The following is a 19686-nucleotide window of genomic DNA, read 5'->3' on the forward strand; positions in this document are numbered from 1 at the left end:
TATCTCTTTGCACTTGGTTGGTGGAAGAGATAGTTTGTGTGCGGTTAGATCCCATTGAAAGCCTAACCATTGAAAGCGAGACGCCGGAATGAGACGGGACTTTTCCTTGTTTATCTGGAATCCCAGATACTCTAGAAATTTTATTACTTTGGCTGTTGCACTGCGACATTCTTTGTCGTTGGGTGCCCAAATGAGCCAGTCGTCTAGGTAAGCTACTAGTGTAACCCCCTGAGCTCTTAGTTCCTGAATTACTGTCTCTCCTAGTTTGGTGAATATTCTGGGCGCTATATTGAGCCCGAATGGCATGACTCTGAACGAGTAAGCCTGTCTTCCTAGTTTGAAGCCTAGGTAGGGAGAAAAGTTTCTCGCTATCGATGTGATAATAAGCATCTGTAAGATCGATAGAGGTGGTGACGACCCCACGGGGAAGTAAGGTCCGCACCTGCGAGACGGTTAGCATGCGGAACTTGTCGCATTGAATGTGTGAGTTGAGACGGGACAAGTCCAGAATCACTCTTCATTTGTCCGTGTCCTTCTTTGGCACGCTGAACAAACGTCCCTGAAATTTCAGGTGTCTGACTCTCTCTATTGCCCTCTTTTGAAGAAGGTCTTTGGCATAGTTTAGAAGGTCTGTCGTTTGAATTTGGTGGAAACTGTCTGGTGGAGGAGGCCCTTTTATCCCTCTCCACCCCAGACCTTTTGATACGATACTGTGGGCCCACGTACTGAAGGTCCAATGGTCCCGGGAGAGGTACAGTCTCCCGCCTACCTGGAGAGGTTCAATGATTGGGTGAGGTCTTACTTCCTCTGCCTCCTCTGAAACCTCTGCCTCTGGAGAGAGCTCTGGAACCAGCTCTGTGCCGGTAAGCTCCTCCTGCTCTGCTACCCCTTGCGTGCCTGTTATAGCTTTAAAACGCCCCTTGCGCATCAAACGAAGCGTTGAAGGCTGGGGACGTCACGAAAGCAGCCGAACTCGAGGACTGTTGAGTTGGTTGACTTTGCAGCAACACCAATTGTTGCTGTGGTCGTGCTTTAGAGGTCGAAGGTTGGCCAATCTGGGAGACGGGGACTGCCTGAATCACCGTCTATGTCTGAGGAGCCTGGAAAGACTGATACTTCCTGACCCTCTTCCTCCCTTTTGGCTGCTGTCCGGAGGTCTCATAAAACTTCCTTCTTGAAGGAAGACCCCAGCGGACACGAAGGTTCTGTGATTAGCCCTAGCAGCCTCACTGATGACGCTATTAACTACGTCTTCAGGAAAAAGGTTAGGACCCCAGATTACCACTTTAATGAGCTTATTAGGCTTGTGTCTAATGGAAGCATCGGCAAGGACATGCTTCCTGCAGTTCCGCCTAGCAACCACAGTCATAAAGGTCACTCTGAAAGGTCTGTAAGGGTGACTTTGTAAGAACCCGGAATAGAGGTTCCTCAGAGTAGACAGACGCCATCAACTCCTATGTAGTAACAGAGTTGATCGACCTACTCAGTCTGCACCTGGATTCAAATTCTACCTTTACCATGGCCTCCGGGATTCTGGGTAATCTTTCACTAAATTGAGTGGAAGCACACTCCGGATCGAGTTTGCCCACTGTGAACATTTCTGGAGCGCCCAGCCAGCACTCCAGATCTCCGGGAAAGAGCAGAGAGGTAGGCTCTGTCTCTCGAAGCTGAGGCATCGGCTTCTCCTCCATTCCATCCTGCAGAGTTAACTCTATGATCTTAGACGTGCAAGGGGTTGGGATGTTATCCCTCACCACGAACATGGTGTAGCAGCCCTTGTGTGGCGTCAGTCTAGTGTTGACGCACTCCCATTCTGAAAGGGTGAGGACCCATGCCGATTGTGCCTGGTCCCTAGGATAAATTACTGTTTCCTTTGGGACCCTGTCTACCTTGACTAATGCTTCCTCAGCTAACCGAGCAAAGCCTGGGAAGGGAAATTGGAGGTCCGCCGGGAAGAACTCGTAATCTTCCACGAAAAGGGGGCATGCAGAGCCAACCGCCATGGGTTGCTGTTCTCAAATGGCGGAAGCTTAGAGGCGTCTGGCACAATGAAGGACTGCTGTGTGCCTCCGGACTGTGTAAGTCCGGCCAGCAAGCTCTCCTGGACCTGTAGCCTCTGAGCCAGAGACAGGATGGACTGACCCGATGTCTCCAAGCTCAAAGCGAGCTGAGAAGACGTCGACTGTAACCTCGAGTCCATGATACTGCCCATCTTCTCCATGAGAAGATTAGCGAAGGCATCAGGATCAAAGCCGGACTCCGTAGATCTGGCTTTAGATACCTTAGCTCTCGACCCCTTATGCGGGGGAGTAGCTTTAGCCGAGGAAGTCATAGGTGTAGGAGCCAATGACGACCTGACGGAACTAGCTGGAATAGGACTGTTAGTCCTAGGCAGAGTCTTCTTCTTCAGGGCTTTTACCTTGGGGATCACGGGACTAGACCTGTCCCCAAGGTTCCTGGACTTTGAAAAGCCCTGGAAAGAAGAGGAAGAAGACGGAGTAGGACTGAATGAAAAAGATTTCTTTTTTACAGATCTAGAACTACAGCTACCTGCCTCACTTACTTCCCTACCTTCTTCCTGCGCGTCGACGGTCATCGGTTCAAGATGGATATTGATGGCCACCACCTCTTCCACCACCTCCTCGCACAAGACGTCTTGGTCTTCCAGAGGGGCCTGGGTTTCCAACCGAATCTTGGCGATGATATGGGCCGCCACCTCCCTATCCACTGCCGAAGAAGTCCTTGCGTTCGGATACAGTATCGAACAAAGCTCTTCCGACAGTACATAAGGCCATCCGGCCACGACATTCCTGCCAAAACCTCCAACCCAGGTCCTTAGGGTCGTCAACAAGGAGGTTTTGAGTGCCAGAGGAGTCTGTAAGAGAGGACGAAATCAGATCCTCTAGAGGCGAATGTGTCATATTTTCAGATATATAATGTAAGGGTATGTCATACAAAATAGAGAACATTACCAAGATGAGAATGGTACCTACCGACTCATCAGTCACAAACTCAAACAATGAGTAGCAAACTTCACAGCCGTCTGGGTACCATACCAATAAGTTATCGATCTGCACAGCACAACTGGCATGAGACCGACAGACCTCATGACCACACGGTTGTTGGAGGACAGCTGTGCACCCTAACTCCTGACAGCGCACATCTGTATGTTAGAATTGATATATGAATATCTTCAAATAGTTCCGCCGGAGTTAATTCCAGCAGTATGTTTACACTTGGACTAGTTCTACTAAAACTCACTAAAGGTAAACATCAACTAATAATTTTACATAACGTAAAAGCTCTGATTGTCTCTGCCTGCTCCGGAATCCATAATCTCGTTATCGCAATAGTAGGACCGGCGGAGTTGGCCTGATACGAACAGAACAGGGAAACAAGGTAAAACCTAGGCCTGAATCTGATCACACCGGAGTAGGATAACAATTCCAAGTCCATTGGAAACGCATTGCCTAAGCCTAGTCCGCCTCCACCGGAGTGGGGAACAGCAATAACCACAGAGAAATACGGAATACCGAGTGGCGGAAACAGCGGTACATAGTGCTCCAGCGTATAAAATACTGGCGGAAGTGATGGTAGACCACACCTCACCAGAATAAACACAGGTTCGGAGACATACCAACAGAGAATACGTAATCTACTAATCCTTAATCTCCTCTGACTAATCCCCCGAAACGGTGCTAGACGCTCCAGCTGCTGTTCACTGGTAGAATTACTAGGTCAGCGAGCTAACTAAGCACCGCCGGAACGGAAGGGAAAAGCTCGGAGGAGAAAGGAAGACTTGTAATTGCCTGGCAACAGCAACCGGTCAGGTGATTACCACCCTCTGAGAAGCCGTGAAGTAGCCTACAACTATAGGGATAGAAGGCGGCATGCCAACTGACACCCTAAAGGCAGTAACGGCCAAGGCTATACTTGCAAAAATATTATCGATAAAGAAGTATTGGAAGTACCAACGAAAAAAGGGGGCAAGCCCATCTGCGAGCCTAGCCTAACCTTCCACAATCGGATACACCGATCTGGTCAGGTAGGCTAGGATAGCACATACTAGTACGTTACGAAAGAGGAAACTCTAGAGCCTAACCTAACCCTCCAAAATCAAACGTATCGACCTGGTCAGATTAGACACGTCTAGTACGTACCTACATTTACGTAAAGAGAGAGGAACTCTCTAGTGATGGAACACCCTCCAAAACCAAATATCGGTCTGGTCAGGTAGCCAGGACTAGTACCAACTATGGGTAGCGAGTAGCACTCTCAAACTCCTAGCCTACCCTCCAAAAATCTCATCAATCTGGTCAGGTACACTAGGGTAGGTAAATCGTGTGGGACTTCCAAACTAACCTCATCATAATAAATTTAGTATACCAATATAATATTAAAACAAGATAATACAAAAATTACCACATACACAACATGCATGAGCATATCGGATGGAAGAGGGCTTTCCTTTACCTCCAAAATAATAACTGGCGAAGTACTAAGCTAGCTAGCCTAGCTCGCTTCCAACACACTACTCACACATTAAGATGAAATAAAAATGATATTGTTATGATACAATAAAGTTCCATACATACTTACCTGGCAGATATATACATAGCTAAGACTCCGTCGTCCCCGACAGAAATTCAAATTTCGCGCCACTTGCTACAGGTAGGTCAGGTGATCTACCGCCCTGCCCTGGGTGGCAGGACTAGGAACCATTCCCATTTTCTATCAGATTTTCTCTCTTCCACCTGTCTCCTTGCGGGGAGGCTGGGTGGGCCCTAATCGTATATATCTGCCAGGTAAGTATGTATGAAACTTTATTGTATCATAACAATATCATTTTCATACAATCAACTTACCTGTCAGATATATACATAGCTGATTGGCACCCTTCGGTGGAGGGTAAGAGACAGCTACTTATGGAATAGACAGGTAAACAACATATGTTGTAGGTACAAAAAACCATGGTTCCTACCTGATAGGTGGTAGACTTTGTGGCTGTCGCCCAGGAGTCTGCATCACCTCAAGAAACTTTAGCGAGATATGTGATCTATGGCCAAGAGTTCTTGTGGGTCTGCCGAAGGGGTCTTATCCACTTACTTGGCAGAGCCTGAAAGGACTTTGTCAATGGGTGCTGATCCACTTATATGACAATACACCTTATGAAGGAGCACACAACCAATCCCGACCACCTGATCCTAACCACCATGTTAGTATTAATAATTGTTCCGAGTTATCCCCAAACTCTTCACAACAACCATAACTCAAAACCAAATTACACACGCACACATAATTTTCAAAAAAAAATTAATGATACTCATCTAAAAAGATATCACAAGAGTTCCTTACTGAACGAAAGTGACTGGCCGCCAGAGCGACATCTGCACTTGTTCAGCAGAAAGTCTAGAACATATCTAGTAGACTTATGCATCATTTTAAGGATTAGTGTTAGCTCCTGTACCCAGGATTGTGTCCGCAGACATGAAAGGACCTAGAGAAAAACATTTCTCGTAGGTTACACGAACGTCCTTTAAATAGTGAGAAGCAAACACTGAGTTACACCTCCAATATGTCGCTTCCAAGATATTCTTTAGTGACATATTTCTTTGAAAAGAGAGAGACATAGCTACTGCTCTCACCTCATGAGCTCTTACTCTCAGGAGTTTCAAAGAGTCGTCCGTGCAGACCTTATGAGCGTCGGTAATGACGTTCCTAACAAAAAAGGCTAACGCATTTTTGGACAGGTCTTGAAGGGTCCTTCACCGAGCACCAGAGACCTTGTCTAGAACCTCCCAACTGTTTCTTCCTCTGCATGTAGAACTTTAGAGCTCTTACTGGGCAAAGAGACCTCTCAGCTTCCCTGCCGGCGAGACCCGATAAGCCTTTAACTTCGAAGTTTCTCGGCCAGGGATTCGGATTTTCCTTCTTCGCCAGAAATAAAGCTTTGAATGAACAGATGGCTGAGTCTAGTTTGAATCCCACTTTATCATCAAGGGTGTGCAGCTCACTAACTCTCTTGGCTGTCGCCAGTGACAAAAACAAACATTTTCTCGTTAGGTCACGAAACGAGGCCATATGCAGAGGTTCGAATCTTCCCGAGGACAAGAACTTCCGTCGAGGTTCCAGTTTGGGGGAGATGTATTCTTAGACTTCATGGTCTCAAAGGATCTAACAAGATCGTGTAGATCTCTATTATTTGCCAGATCTAGGCCTCTATTTCTAAAGACGGCCGAAAGCATACTCTTGTAGCCCTTTATAGTGGCTACGGAGAGACGAGATTCCTCTCTCAGGAACAACAGAAAATCGGCGATTTCTGTTACAGAGGTACTGGAGGAGGACAACTTCTTCGACTTGCACCACCTTCTAAATACTTCCCACTTAGACTGGTAAACTCGCATAGTGGAAGTTCTCCGGGCTCTAGCGATCGCGCTTGCAGCCTTGCGAGAAAAGCCTCTCACTCTGACAAGTCTTTCGATAGTCGAAAGGCAGTCAGAGCAAGAGCGGGGAGGTTTTGATGAAACCTCTCGAAGTGTGGTTGTCTGAGAAGATCCATCCTTTGTGGGAGGGATCTGGGGAAGTCTACCATCCACTCCAGTACCTCCGTGAACCACTCTTGAGCTGGCCAAAAGGGGGCTATCAGGGTCATTTTCGTCCCCTTCGAGATCACAAACTTCCTGAGCACTTGTCCCAGAATCTTGAATGGGGGAAATGTGTATACATCTACACGAGACCAATCTAGAAGGAAGGCGTCTACTGTTAGAGCTCTGGGGTCTTCTACTACTAAGCAAAAGACTTCGTCTTTTTGAGAGGAACGTGGCAAAGAGGTCCACATGAGGAGTCCCCCAAAGAGACCAGAGACTCCGACAAACTTCTGAGTGGAGGGTCCATTCGGTGTGAAGGACCTGGTTCCTCCTGCTCAGCCTGTCTGCCCTCACGTTCCTTACTCCTTGAACAAACCTCGTCAAGAGGGAGATGTTCCTCTGGGATGTCCACAAAAGAAGGTCTCTTGCGAGTTCGTACAGGGCATACGAGTGTGTCCCTCCTTGCTTTCGAATGTAGGCAAGGGCGGTTGTGTTGTCCGCATTCACTTGGACTACCTTGTTCGTCACTAAAGGCTCGAAGCTCTTTAGGGCCAGGTGTACGGCAAACAGTTCTTTGCAATTTATGTGCCAGGACACCTGAATTGCATTCCAGGTGCCTGACACCTCTCACTTTCCCAAGGTTGCTCCCCAACCTTTTTCCGACGCGTCGGAAAACAATACAAGGCTCGGGTTCTGAGTCTCTAGGGAAGTACCCTTGTTCTCCTTCAGCGGGGGCAACCACCATTCAAAGTGACGTCTCATCATTACTGGAATGGGAAAACTGTCCGAAAGGAGTCCTGTCTTCATGTTCCACGATCTTCTGAGGAAGAACTGAAGAGGACGGAGATGAAGTCTTCCTAGACGAAAGAACTGTTCGAGCGAGGAAAGGGTCCCTAAAAGGCTCAACCATTCCCTCGCCGAAGTACGTTTTTCCCTAAGAAGAGAGAGACTTTCTCTAAGCCTCTCATTAGTCTCTCTTGAGAAGGAAATACTCGAAAACCCCGAGAATCCATCTGAATCCCCAGATAGACCAAGTTCTGGCTGGGGATCAGATGGGACTTCTCGAGGTTCACGAGTAATCCTAAGGTCTTGATCAGGTTTAGGGTCAAAGAAAGGTCCTCCAAACACTGTCTCTCTGATTTTGCTCTGATGAGCCAGTCGTCTAGGTACAGAGAGATACTGGTACCTTTCAGGTGAAGCCATCTCGCCACATTTTTCATCAGGCTTGTGAAGACCTGAGGAGCAGTGGAAAGGCCGAAACACAAGGCCCTGAATTGGAAGATCCCTCCCCCCGTCATGAAACGGAGGTACTTCTTCGACGAAGGATGAATCGGGACGTGAAAATAGGCATCTTGGAGATCCAGAGAAACCATCCAATCCCCTTGGCGAAGAGCCGCAAGGACTGATGCAGAAGTCTCCATGGAGAACTTCTGTTTCTGAACAAATTTGTTCAGAGCGCTGACGTCTAGAACTGGTCTCCAGCCCCCCGAGGCTTTCGCAACCAAGAAAAGGCGATTGTAAAACCCTGGGGAGTTTTGATCCAGCACTAGTTCTATCGCTCTCTTGTCCCACATCTGATCCACCATTCGTTGAAGAGTATCTTTCAGCACAGGGTCCTTGTAATTGGCGGACAATTCCCGCGGAGTTGAAGTCATGGGAGGATTGTCCAGGAAGGGTATGAGGTATCCCTTCTGTAATACAGACATTGACCAAGCGTCTGTATCGATGAGTGCCCAGGCTTCCGCAAATCCCCGGAGCCTGGCACCTACTGGTGTTTGGAGGAACGCAACTTCACTTTCCCCTTTTAAAGGGATGGAAAGAAGCTCTACCTCTCCTTTCAGTCGCTTTCCTTTTTGAGGGAGCTCTAGAGGGAGGACCTCCTCGAAAGGGCTGCAGAGGCGTATTAGCACCTTTCTTCTCTCCCACCACCACTGGTCTCTTCTTCCTGGACGACTGAAGGAGAAGATCCTGTGTCGCTTTCTCCGTCAGCAAACGGGAAATATCCCTCACCAACTGTGCAGGGAACAGAAAGTCAGACCTGGGAGCGAATAACAATGCTGCCCTTTGAGAATGAGATACTGCTTTTGTCAGAAAAGCGCTAAAAACAGACCTCTTCTTCAAGAGTCCGGCTCCAAATAAGGAAGAGACTTCCCCTGAGCCGTCCTGTACCGCCTTGTCTATACACGACAAGATCGAGAGGAGTACGTCAGGGTCGAGGCCTTCCGAGGCATGGGCCTTCTTGGCCATCACCCCAAGGGACCAATCCAGGAAGTTGAACACTTCCAAAACATGGAAGAGTCTCTTGAGGAGATGATCCAGCTCCGAAAGACCCCAAGTCACTCGTGCAATATGTAGGCTATGTCTCCTGGATGCGTCTACCAGACTGGAAAAGTCAGCTTCAGCCGAAGCTGGGAGAGAGAGACCCATATTCTCCCCAGTCTGGTACCAAATACCTCTCTTGCCCGTAAGTCTAGCGGGAGGCATGCAGAAAACAGTTCTAACCAACTCCTTCTTGGTTAGCATCCAGCTATCCAGAGACTGAAGAGCTCTCTTCATTGATATCGTCGGCCTCATCTTCAGAAAAGACGAAGACTTTGGCGTCTTGGTGCATGAAAAAAGAGAGCGTGGAGAAGGAGGAGCAGCAGGGGTCAAGGAATCTCCGTATTCCTGAAGAAGAAGAGCTGTCAAAAACTTGTAGTTAGACAGCCCTTCTCTGCCGTGAGCCTCGTCTGAGTCCTCTTCCATGAAAGGATCAGAAGGAGAATCCAACTTAAAGTCTGGGTATTCCTCCCCAATCTCTCTCTCTGCGGGAGACAAACTCCTAATTGGAGAGGGGCTAAGAGCGTGTACGGAGCCCCTATGAATCAAAGCAGACGTCTCGCGCCTGGTTGGCTCCTTGCGCTTGGCTGGCGCCTCGCGCCTGACTGACTCCTCGCGCCTGGCTGGCGCCTCGCGCCTCTCTGGCGCTTCATCCCTGCTTGGATGACGCTTGTCTGGCGCCTCGCGCCTGGCTGAATCCTCGCGCCTCGCGCTTGGCTTGCTCGCGCTTGTCTGGCGCTTCAATCCTAGAAGACGCTTCTCGTCTGGATGAATACTCACGTTCAAAGTCAATAAAATTATACTCAACTTAGATGAAGATGCTTCTTGAAGATCAGAAGACATATTAACACAATTATTTAACCAAAATATTGAAAAGGATCACAGCGAAAAATAAAGCTGTTCGCATAGCGAGTGCTAAGAAGGAATGACATTTCTTGGCAGAGGTAGCGGTGGCGAGCGGAAGGTGGTCGTTGTAACGACACCTCTCTGGCGGGGGATTTTGAGAGAGGAGAAAGATATTGAGTAAAGTATCTGTGATAAGTGGCTTCCACTCGCCCCTGTTGCTATACCAACACCCTTTGGGGTGATCGATCCAGAGGTAATAACTCTGGCATTCCATTTGTTTTTTTCTCTGGTATATTTAACATTTATTTATACCTAGAAATGAGTGCTATAGGTACATTTCACTGGGCGACACAGGTCAATCCCAGAAAAAATTTAATTTTAAGTTTTTTGTAAAGTGTTACAGTTTTGTTAATGTGTTTTGTAAAGTTAAGTGTACATACTATAAGAAGTTTTCTGCCGTTTGTCCTCCTCCTCTGTCGCCACTTTCGGAGATAGCCTCACTCGAAAGGTAAGGTTCCACATTTTACTAACAACGTACGTATGTATGCACAGTATTTCTTGTATACCATGTACACTAATACACTTTATTTACAGGTACGTACATATTAGTACTAGTACGTATTAAGTTAGGTACTGAATGGTCCAAATTGTAGTATTTCATTGTTTATTGGTCAATTTAGCTTTATTATAAAATTTACTGGGGTGTTTTTGTAGGGCTTGGAACGGATTAGCCATTTTACATGTAAAACAAGGTTCAAGATATGAAAAGCTCATGATACGAAAGCCGCCTCGGAACGGATTAATTTCGTATCTCGAGGTACCACTGTAGTACAATAAGTTATATTGTCAACAAATAGGACTTAGTGGACTTAGGCAAAGGGGGTATGGAATCATATCAGGCAATTCACTGGTGGTCAGGAGTCATCAAAAGGTTAAAAACCCCTGACATAATAGAATAGTAACAATCAAATATTCATCCACTAAATCCAAACTCTAAATCACCAAGCAGGACCGAAAAGTGCAGCACATCTGTCTACCACTGCAGCCGAGAGGAGAGCAACGGCGATGGTCGGTGAACCCCTAACTCCACCTGTTAACCACTTGGTTAACTACCTTGTTAGCAAGTTTTCAACAACTGATTTACACTCCTCATATAAAAGGCAAAGGTTTGTACTCAGTTAAGAACAAACTCAATGTACCAAACTCATGTTTGGTACAATGTAGTATGACTGTTGCCTCCCAAAAGAAGCTTCAAGAGAAGGGAAACATGTACTGCTCACTGAGTACCTACTTCAATCAGGGCACAGCTCATGAGCCTGGAAAAATTTATCATTAGCAGTTGGTGAGTCTCATGCATGCTCCTTAAACAATGAACAACTGAAGAATTCACAGACAGAAGAAAAGAAGGATAATGTCACTTGAAAAGCAGGCTGGCAGCTCAAGCAACAAGTTTTCTTTTCTCTTTTCTAGCTGCTTCATCAGTGATTCATCAGTGAGAGCATAAATGCATGTGCAGTAGGAATTTTCTCCTTATGATGATTTTCATGTTGGAGTGACTGAATCTGTTCACATACATTAGCATGGGTTCTTACAAATAAATTCAAGAGATGACATGTATCAATTTCATTACATACCTGTTATAATCACAAAAATCCACTTCAAGCTCCAAATGCTTCAATTTTCGCATTTCTTTCTCAGTGACTCGTTGCAGTTCCCCCTCATGGAAATACTGTTTGATGGCATTGTAGATCCAAAGAACACGAGAAACATTTGTCTGTTAAGAAATACAAATATTTTAAGAGACATTACAATTTATGAAACTATTTAAAAAAGTAAATAAAAAATACTTTTTGTACAAGATTTTTCTCAGTAGTTTTGGTTTCATTGTATGTGAATCCATATTTAGCAAAGTTTTTCCATTTCTATCATAACTCATTGTTCACTTTCCTTCTATATGTACTGTATTTGTGAGCAAGCATAAACTATTATTTGCATACACTAAAGACCTACTAGTACTTAAATTGCATGTAAAACATTAAGCATCATAATCACAGAAGTATTGTATCATCCCCTATTAATGAAGAGTATTTTAGACCTTAAATCTTATATTTATTTTGAATGCATCACATAATTCAACGGATATTGTACTGACATAGAAGTTTGTTAGTGTCAAGTGGTGTGTGATGAAACTGTAACAAACTTGATGATCATCTGACTGTTGCATATTTATATGTAGCCTATATCTAATAAAAGGAGCCCATAAAAATGCCATAATATAGAAAGTTGTCTATCTCTTCAGGAAGGTAATGAATGAGAAAAGTTACAGAAAAGGTGGTATGTATTTATAACAAGAGATCCATCCCCAGGTAAGCTGTTTGACTAGGTCACCCCCTGATAATTTCTCTTTGGTTGAAGGAAGATTTTATCTATATCTGAATCCCAGGTGCCCTTTGAGATGTTCATTACCTGTCTGTTTAATCAAGGCTGACTCTATCATCTGGCTTTTGTACTGACATTTGCTGTTATAAATAATATGTAACAAATTCCAGTTTATTTTGTGGTTATGGTTACATATTTATATGGTTAAAAATAGTTGAGCTCTGTTGACCATACCTAACTGACCATTTATGTTAATTATCTTATATTCTCTTGTAAGAAAATGTCCTTATAATGTGGTCCATTAAGTTACAGTATACATAACATTCACTTTACATGTACGAAAGGGATTTTGACAAAGGAAAAATATATTTCTGGGGGAAGACCTGTGTCGCCCAGTGAAATGTTCCAATAGCACTCATTTCTAGGTATAAATAAATGCTAAATATACCAGAGAAAAAGCCATATGGAATGCCAGAGTTACTACCTCTGGCTCACTCACCCTCAAAGGGTGTCGGTATAGCATCAGGGGCAAGTGGACGCCACTATCACAGATACTTCACCAAATAGATCTCTCCTCTCTTAAAATCCCCCTCTGCAGAGGTGCCGTTACAATGGCTACCTTCCGCTCGCTACTACTACTGCCTCTGCCAAGAATCGCCATTCCTGAAATACGCACCCAAGCTTGGGCCTGCTAAAGGGTGGGGAAATGAAAAAGAGAGGGATGGGTTCACTGGGCGACACAGGTCTTCCCCCAGAAATAGATTTTTTCTTTGTCAAAATACCTTTTCTGGGCTTAACCTGTGTCGCCCAGTGAAATAGTAACAGAATTGGCCATACAAGCTTGGAAATAGAATTTAAACAAAAAACTTTATGTGAAAGGTAAAATAAAAATTCCTTATAATTATTGTTTTAATAATCCAAGTTAAGGATAGCAAAATACAATTGGTAAATAACATCTAATATGACCAAATTCATACCATCACCAGTCCAGTCCGGAACAAAAGGCAAAAAGGCAGGGATTACAAGCGAGGCAGGTAGGTGAGAGGGAGTACCAAAAGGTAATTAATACCACAAACAATGATAATGATAGTGGCGTTTAAATACTGTCGGAGATCTCCAACCCGTATATTTTTTAAGATCATCGAAGTTCATATGATGAAAATAATTAACTGAGGTAGCCACTGTTCGGATATCATGGACATGAGGAACTAAATCCGGATTGGCTTGTTTAATGAAATAAAGAATTTGTTGTCTGATGGCCTTCAAGGAAATGGTTCCACCATTCTCTCTAATAAAAAGAGGACCTGAAGACCTTTTAGAAGTTCTGCCCAGATAAGATTTTAATGTAATAATAGGACATAATGATGGGTCCTGTGGAAGAGGGACAATCTTCCACGGAGACCATCTGTTCTGTGGGTCTTCATTCTTTGCTAAGAATTTCTGATCTAGAGAGAGCAGAACTTCTCCTGACGGGAGGAAATCAATATGATTTGGTTCTCTAGAGAGAGCCGACAGTTCAGATATTCTGGCACCTGAGGCCAGACTCATTAAAAACAATTGTTTTCCTGAGAAGGGTTATATTTGAGCATGATTCATTATCAGTATCTGAAGCCAACCTGAGTACGTCATTTAAAAACCAGGAGACCGTGTGAGAACGGTCTACAGGTCTCAGACGAGCACATGCTCGAGGGATAGACGAGAAATATGAATCTGTTAAATCAATATTAAAGCCAAACTGAAATATCTTCCTCAAGGCAGATTTAGTCGTAGTAATGGTACTAGCAGCTAGGCCTTTTTCGAACAGAGTTCTAAAAAATAAAATTGTCAGATTCGTAGTCATTGTCTGAACATCTGATTCTTTTAGAAAGATGGCCAACTTCTTTACTGCTGAATCATACTGTCTTAGTGTTGATTCTCTTTTGTCTGACTCCACGAACAGGATGTTTAGTGGGTCAATACTAGCATCCTTCTGTGCCACAAAGTTCATGAAGTCCATAAAGTTAGGGCATTCAGAATTCTTGAGGAAGCTGGCACAGTCCGAGTTTGTACCACCTAAGTCAGCTTTGGGTTGGGAATCCGTCTGGGACGGAGTTTCAACTCTAGTAGAAGAGGAAACCAATTGCTCTTCGGCCAGTTGGGTGCTACCAGTGCTATCTGTCCTTTGAAAGATCTGAGTTTGTGTAGAACTTTCATCAAGAGGTTTATTGGCGGAAATAGATAAATCTTCTGCCAATTGTTCCAGTCTATGGACATCGCATCTGTGGTGTGGGCCAGAGATCCAAATTGGGAGCCACATAACACGGAAATTTGTGGTTGGACTCCGTGGTGAACAGGTCTACCTGAAGGCCCGGAATTTGTAGGCAAATCCCCTTGAATGATTTTGTGTCCAAGGACCACTCATATAAATAACGATAAATAGAAAAAATTCGTCCTTCGGTCAACTTTAACTCGACCGAAATGGTCGAAAACTGCAATTGTAAGCTACAACACTTACAGTCTAGTAATATTCAATCAATTACCTTCATTTTGCAATAAACGGGAAGTCTCTAGCACAATATTTCGATTTATGGTGAATTTTAGAAAACAGCTTTTTTTACATCCGCACGTTACGAATTCATGCATCATTTTGTGATAATATTTTCTTTGTGTTGCATTCATCGTTTTACAATGTGTTATATACCAAAATGATTGCAATTTAGTGTAAAATACAACAGAAAAAAATTAACTCGTTAGCTTTAACCGTTTTGCTCACAGCACGATTTGAATACAATTATTTATGAAAATTTGTTTTCCCGCTATCATATATCCCATTATTTATATATGATAATGATATTTTTTTTCATTTCTGATGGTTGCATACTAAACTTCACGCAATGACGAAAAAAGGAGCCAAAAATGAACACAATCTTGAAAACTAAGCGTGCCGTGTTTTTTGAAAAAAAAAATTTTTTCCGCTTCGGCGCTCACTCCGAGACCCCGCCGGCATGCGGGAGATGAATTTTATCATACCCCTTCGGTGTTAAAGGGTTAATAGAGGTAAGGTCTTATCCTCTACCGCTGCTTGTAGAGTCAATTCCGCGACTTTTGAAGTGAAAGGAGACGGAACTCCTCGCGGGATCACAAACATTGTGAAGCAACCTTTATGGGGCGTTAACTTCGTATTGACACATTCCCATTCTGTAAGGGTGTGGACCCATGAAGCCTGGGCCTGGTCCCTAGGGTAGATGACGATATCTTTCGGGACCTTGTAAACCATTACTAGCGCATCTTCTGCAAGTCTAGCATAACCCGGGAATGGAAACTGGAGGCCCTCCGGGAAGAACTCTAAGTCTTCTACCGGTCGGGTTCCGCAACCTTCAATTGTCACTTTCCCATCCGAATACAGGGCATGCAAAGCTAACCGCCACAGGTTACTGTTGTCAAATGGCGGCAGCTTTGATGCGTCCGGTACTGTCACGGTCTGTGCCGTGGTCCCAGACTGGAGGATTCCAGACACCAATTCCTCCTGGGCTCTGATCCTCTGGGTCAGGGACAGAGTACTGACTGACCCGAGGTCTCCAAGCCCGATGCGAGTCGAGTGGACACCGACTCAAGCTTGGTGTCTACTACTTCGCTCATGTTCATCATAAGATTAGCGAATGCCTCCTGGTCAAAACCGGACTCCGTCGGCTTGGCTCTGGAGGTCTTGGGAGTGGGAGAAGCCTTGGAAGAGGGAGGCTTGGGAGTAGAGGTCGACGGCTTGGGGGCCGAGGACGACTTAGCAGAACCCGCCGGAGCAGGTTTGGATCCCTTTGGAAGGGATCTCGTCTTCCAAACCTTAACTTTGGGAATGACCAAGGCCAATCTATCCCAAGAGGGGGCGGACTTAGAAGAGAAGCCCTGGAAGGAAGGGGAAGAAGAAGGAGTGGGGCTATAGGGGAGACTACCTGCCTCACTTACCTCCCTACCTACCTCCTGAACCTCGGTGGCCATCGGTTCGTGGTGGAGGCTGATGGCCGCAACCTCTTCTGCCACCAGGTCACACAGTCCTTCTTGGTCCTCCGGAAGGGGTAGCATCTCCAGCTGGATGCCCTCGATGATAGGATCCGCCACTGAAGCAGGAACAGCCGTCAAAGCCGTGGCTCCCGGATACAGAAGGGAGCACAGACTCTCACGTAGGGCTGTCCGGCCCTGGCGTTCCTGCCGAATCCTCCCACCCAGGACTTCAGGGACGCTTTGGTCTCCGTCCGGAGTGCCAAACTAGCCTGTAAAAAAGTAATCGAATCAGTATCGCATCTGGGGGATAGCGTGTCAAAGAAATTTCATAAAGTTGACGTATAGCAGAAATTTTACGGAAATGACGAGGTGAGAACGTTACTTACAGACTCGTCAGAGATGATAGCAACCATCTCGTAAAACAGTGCAGGGGTCCGGGTGCCAGACCAGGTAGTCCTCCAGCTGGATGGCGCAGTTCACGTGGGACCTGCAGACTACATGCCCGTACGGCTCGACTAGGGTGGCGGAGCAACCTTCTACCTGGCAGCGGACCATCTGTAAGTTGAAAGGTCAAATGAGTATTTTATGTAAAAGCGCCGGAGTTAACTCCGGCAGGAGCATGCACTTTAACCAGATATTCGAATCTTAAAGGAAATATCGGTTCATGACTTTAACTCACTGAATGATTTCAACTCACTGAATGAATAAAAGAAAAAGCTCTGGGTGTCTCCGCCTGCTCCAGAGTCCGTCTTCGGGATGGTAAAGCTATAACCAGTGTATGGGGTCTGATACGAGCAAAACCGGGGAGAAGGTAAGACTTAAACCTGAGTCTGACCGTACTGAATTAGAAAAGCAACGAATTAACATAGTCGCATATCTGAACCTCTTACCGTCCCCACCGAAATGGGGAACAGCGATAGCAAAGAAGACGGAAAACTGAGCGACGGAAACCATGGTATAATAAACTCCAGTATCTTTTACCTGGCAAGTGTGATGGTAGACCACACTACATTGGAACCCTATGGGTCCAGAGATATACCTACAGTGCTTTTAACGAAATATACATATGAATAACATCTAATAAATCTGGTGTAATCCCTTAAAGGCTTGGCCTACTCCGGAGTCTCATAATCCCGTTATCATAAAGTAACACCGGTGGAGACGGGCTGATACGAGCGGAACAGGGGAAAATGTAAAAGACCTAGGCCTGAACCTGAACGCATCGGGGAGAGAGAGAGAGAGAGAGAGAGAGAGAGAGAGAGAAGCGATTCTAAGGTGACTAGAAACACAACTCTGAGCCCAAATCCGTCCCCAGAGGTGGAGACAACAGGGAAGAAAAGACAACTGAGCGGCGGAGCAGTAAAAACGTACAATCCGGTGCATAGCCTGCTGGCTGGTGTGATGGTAGACCCCACCTAACTAGCGGACCTGTGGGCCCAGAGATATAAATAAGGAGATTACACCAATTACAAGTAACCACTCCCCTCCAACCCATCCCTCCCCGCATCGGACAAAAGGGGGGCGGTTCTGGGGGGGTGGACAAGTCGTGAACGCTTGGCCACAGCAACCGATCAGTGATCACCACCTTACGGAAAGCTGTACTAGCCTACTACTAAAGGGGACAGGAGGCGGTAGGCCAACTGGCACCCTAAAGGAGGCAAGGCCAAGGCAATACACAACAAAACTACATAATAAACATAATACAATAATGAGGCATCACTGGAAGAATTGCAAAGGGGGACAATAAGGTGAAAAAGGATATACCCAGCAGGGACCTAGCCTAACCCTCCGAGATCAGTACGGATCCGGTCAGGTAGGCTAGTTAGGCCTCCAAGGACGTCATGACGTGGACAGTAGGAACCCAACAAAACCCTCCAAAATCGAAATTTTGATCTGGTCAGGTAGGGAGGGTTTAGGCCCAACAAAAAAACAAAAGAGAGGGACTCTCTATCCTCTCACATTCCTTTCTCCCTGGACGAATCTGGTTAAGAGCGTGATCTCTCTCTCCTCCGCCCAGATAAGAAGGGTTCTTGCAATCTCGTAAAGGGAGAAGGAGTGTGTCCCTCCTTGTTTTTGGATGTAAGCCAGAGCCGTGGTGTTGTCCGAATTGACTTGGACCACCATGCCTCTGACTTCCGACTTGAAATACTCGAGAGCCAGAAAGATCGCGAACAGCTCTTTCGCGTTGATGTGACAGGTCACCTGTTCCGCCTTCCAGGTGCCTGACACTTCCTTCGCCCCTAGTGTTGCTCCCAACCTGACACTGACGCGTCTGAGAACAACACTAGGTGCGGGCTCGGTTTCAGCAGGGACAAGCCTCTGTTCATCTTGAGAGGAGCTAGCAACCAAATGAGATGTTCCTTTACTTCCTGCAGGATAGGGAATGAATCCGCCAAGTCTTCTGACTTCTGATCCCACATCCTTTTGAGGTAGAATTGTAGGGGTCTCAAGTGAAGCCTTCCTAGAGAGAAGAACTGCTCCAGCGAGGAAAGGGTCCCCAGCAGACTCAGCCATTCCCTCGCGGAGCGTCGCTCTTTCTCTAAGAAGACTTTCACTTTCTCCATGCCCCGATCGAGCCTTTCCTGGAATGGAAAAGCCCGAAAACCCCAAGAATCCATCCGAATCCCCAGATAGACAAGGTTCTGGCTGGGGATCATCTGGAACTTCTCGAGGTTTACCAACAGTCCCAGAGATCGGGTCATTATCAAAGTCGTATTGAGGTCCTCCAGACATTGACATTCCAACTTGGCTCGTATAAGCCAGTCGTCCAGATAGAGAGAGATCCTCATCCCCTTCAAATGTAACCATCTGGCTACATTTTTCATGAGCCCCGTGAAAACTTGCGGGGCTGTCGACAGGCCGAAGCACAAAGCCTTGAACTGGAAGATCTTCCCTTGTATCATAAATCTGAGATACTTCCTTGAGGACAGATGAATTGGTACGTGGAAGTACGCATCCTGAAGGTCCAGGGACACCATCCAATCTCCTGGACGCAGGGCCACAAGAACCGAGGAAGTCGTCTCCATGGAGAACTTTCTTTTCTCCACAAAGCGATTCAATGCGCTTACGTCCAGGACAGGTCTCCACCCCCCCGAAGCTTTCGGTACGAGGAAAAGGCGATTGTAGAAGCCTTGGGAGTGGGGATCCTGTACTTGTTCTATAGCCTCCTTCTCTAACATCTGATCCACTAAGAGAAGAAGGGTTCGTCGCAGAACAGGGTCTTTGTACTTTGCCGAAAGTTCTCTCGGCGTCGAAGTCAAGGGCGGTCTTTCCTTGAAGGGGATGAGGTATCCCTTTTGTAGAATAGAGAGGGAACAGTTGTCTACTCCTCTCTGAGCCCAGGCTTCTGAGAAGTTGAGAAGCCTGGCACCTACTGATGTCTGGAGGACTCGGTTGCTATTTGGTCTTCTTAAAGGGCCTGAAAGAGGACCTACCTCTTGACGGAGGATCTGAAAGACGGACCCCCTCGAAAGGGCGCTTGAGGAGGGCAACTCCTTCCTTACAGTGAAGGCAGCTGGTCTCGCCTTTCTAGCAGACTGAACCAGCAGATCTTGGGTAGCCTTTTCCGTCAAAGAGTGAG

The 19686-nt window shown here is 46.0% G+C and overlaps 1 long non-coding RNA gene across 1 annotated transcript in view; it reads right to left on the reverse strand.

Moving 5' to 3' along the window:
- Positions 1 to 19686, reverse strand: part of LOC135213409 (uncharacterized) — a 124912-nt gene that overhangs the window by 93757 nt on the left and 11469 nt on the right. The window contains exon 2 of the long non-coding RNA XR_010314109.1: positions 11387 to 11526. This is a non-coding gene — a long non-coding RNA (uncharacterized LOC135213409). The remainder of the gene's footprint in view (positions 1 to 11386; positions 11527 to 19686) is intronic.

This window comes from Macrobrachium nipponense, chromosome 42 (genome assembly GCF_015104395.2).
Source record: "Macrobrachium nipponense isolate FS-2020 chromosome 42, ASM1510439v2, whole genome shotgun sequence".
Lineage (NCBI taxonomy): Eukaryota > Metazoa > Arthropoda > Malacostraca > Decapoda > Palaemonidae > Macrobrachium > Macrobrachium nipponense.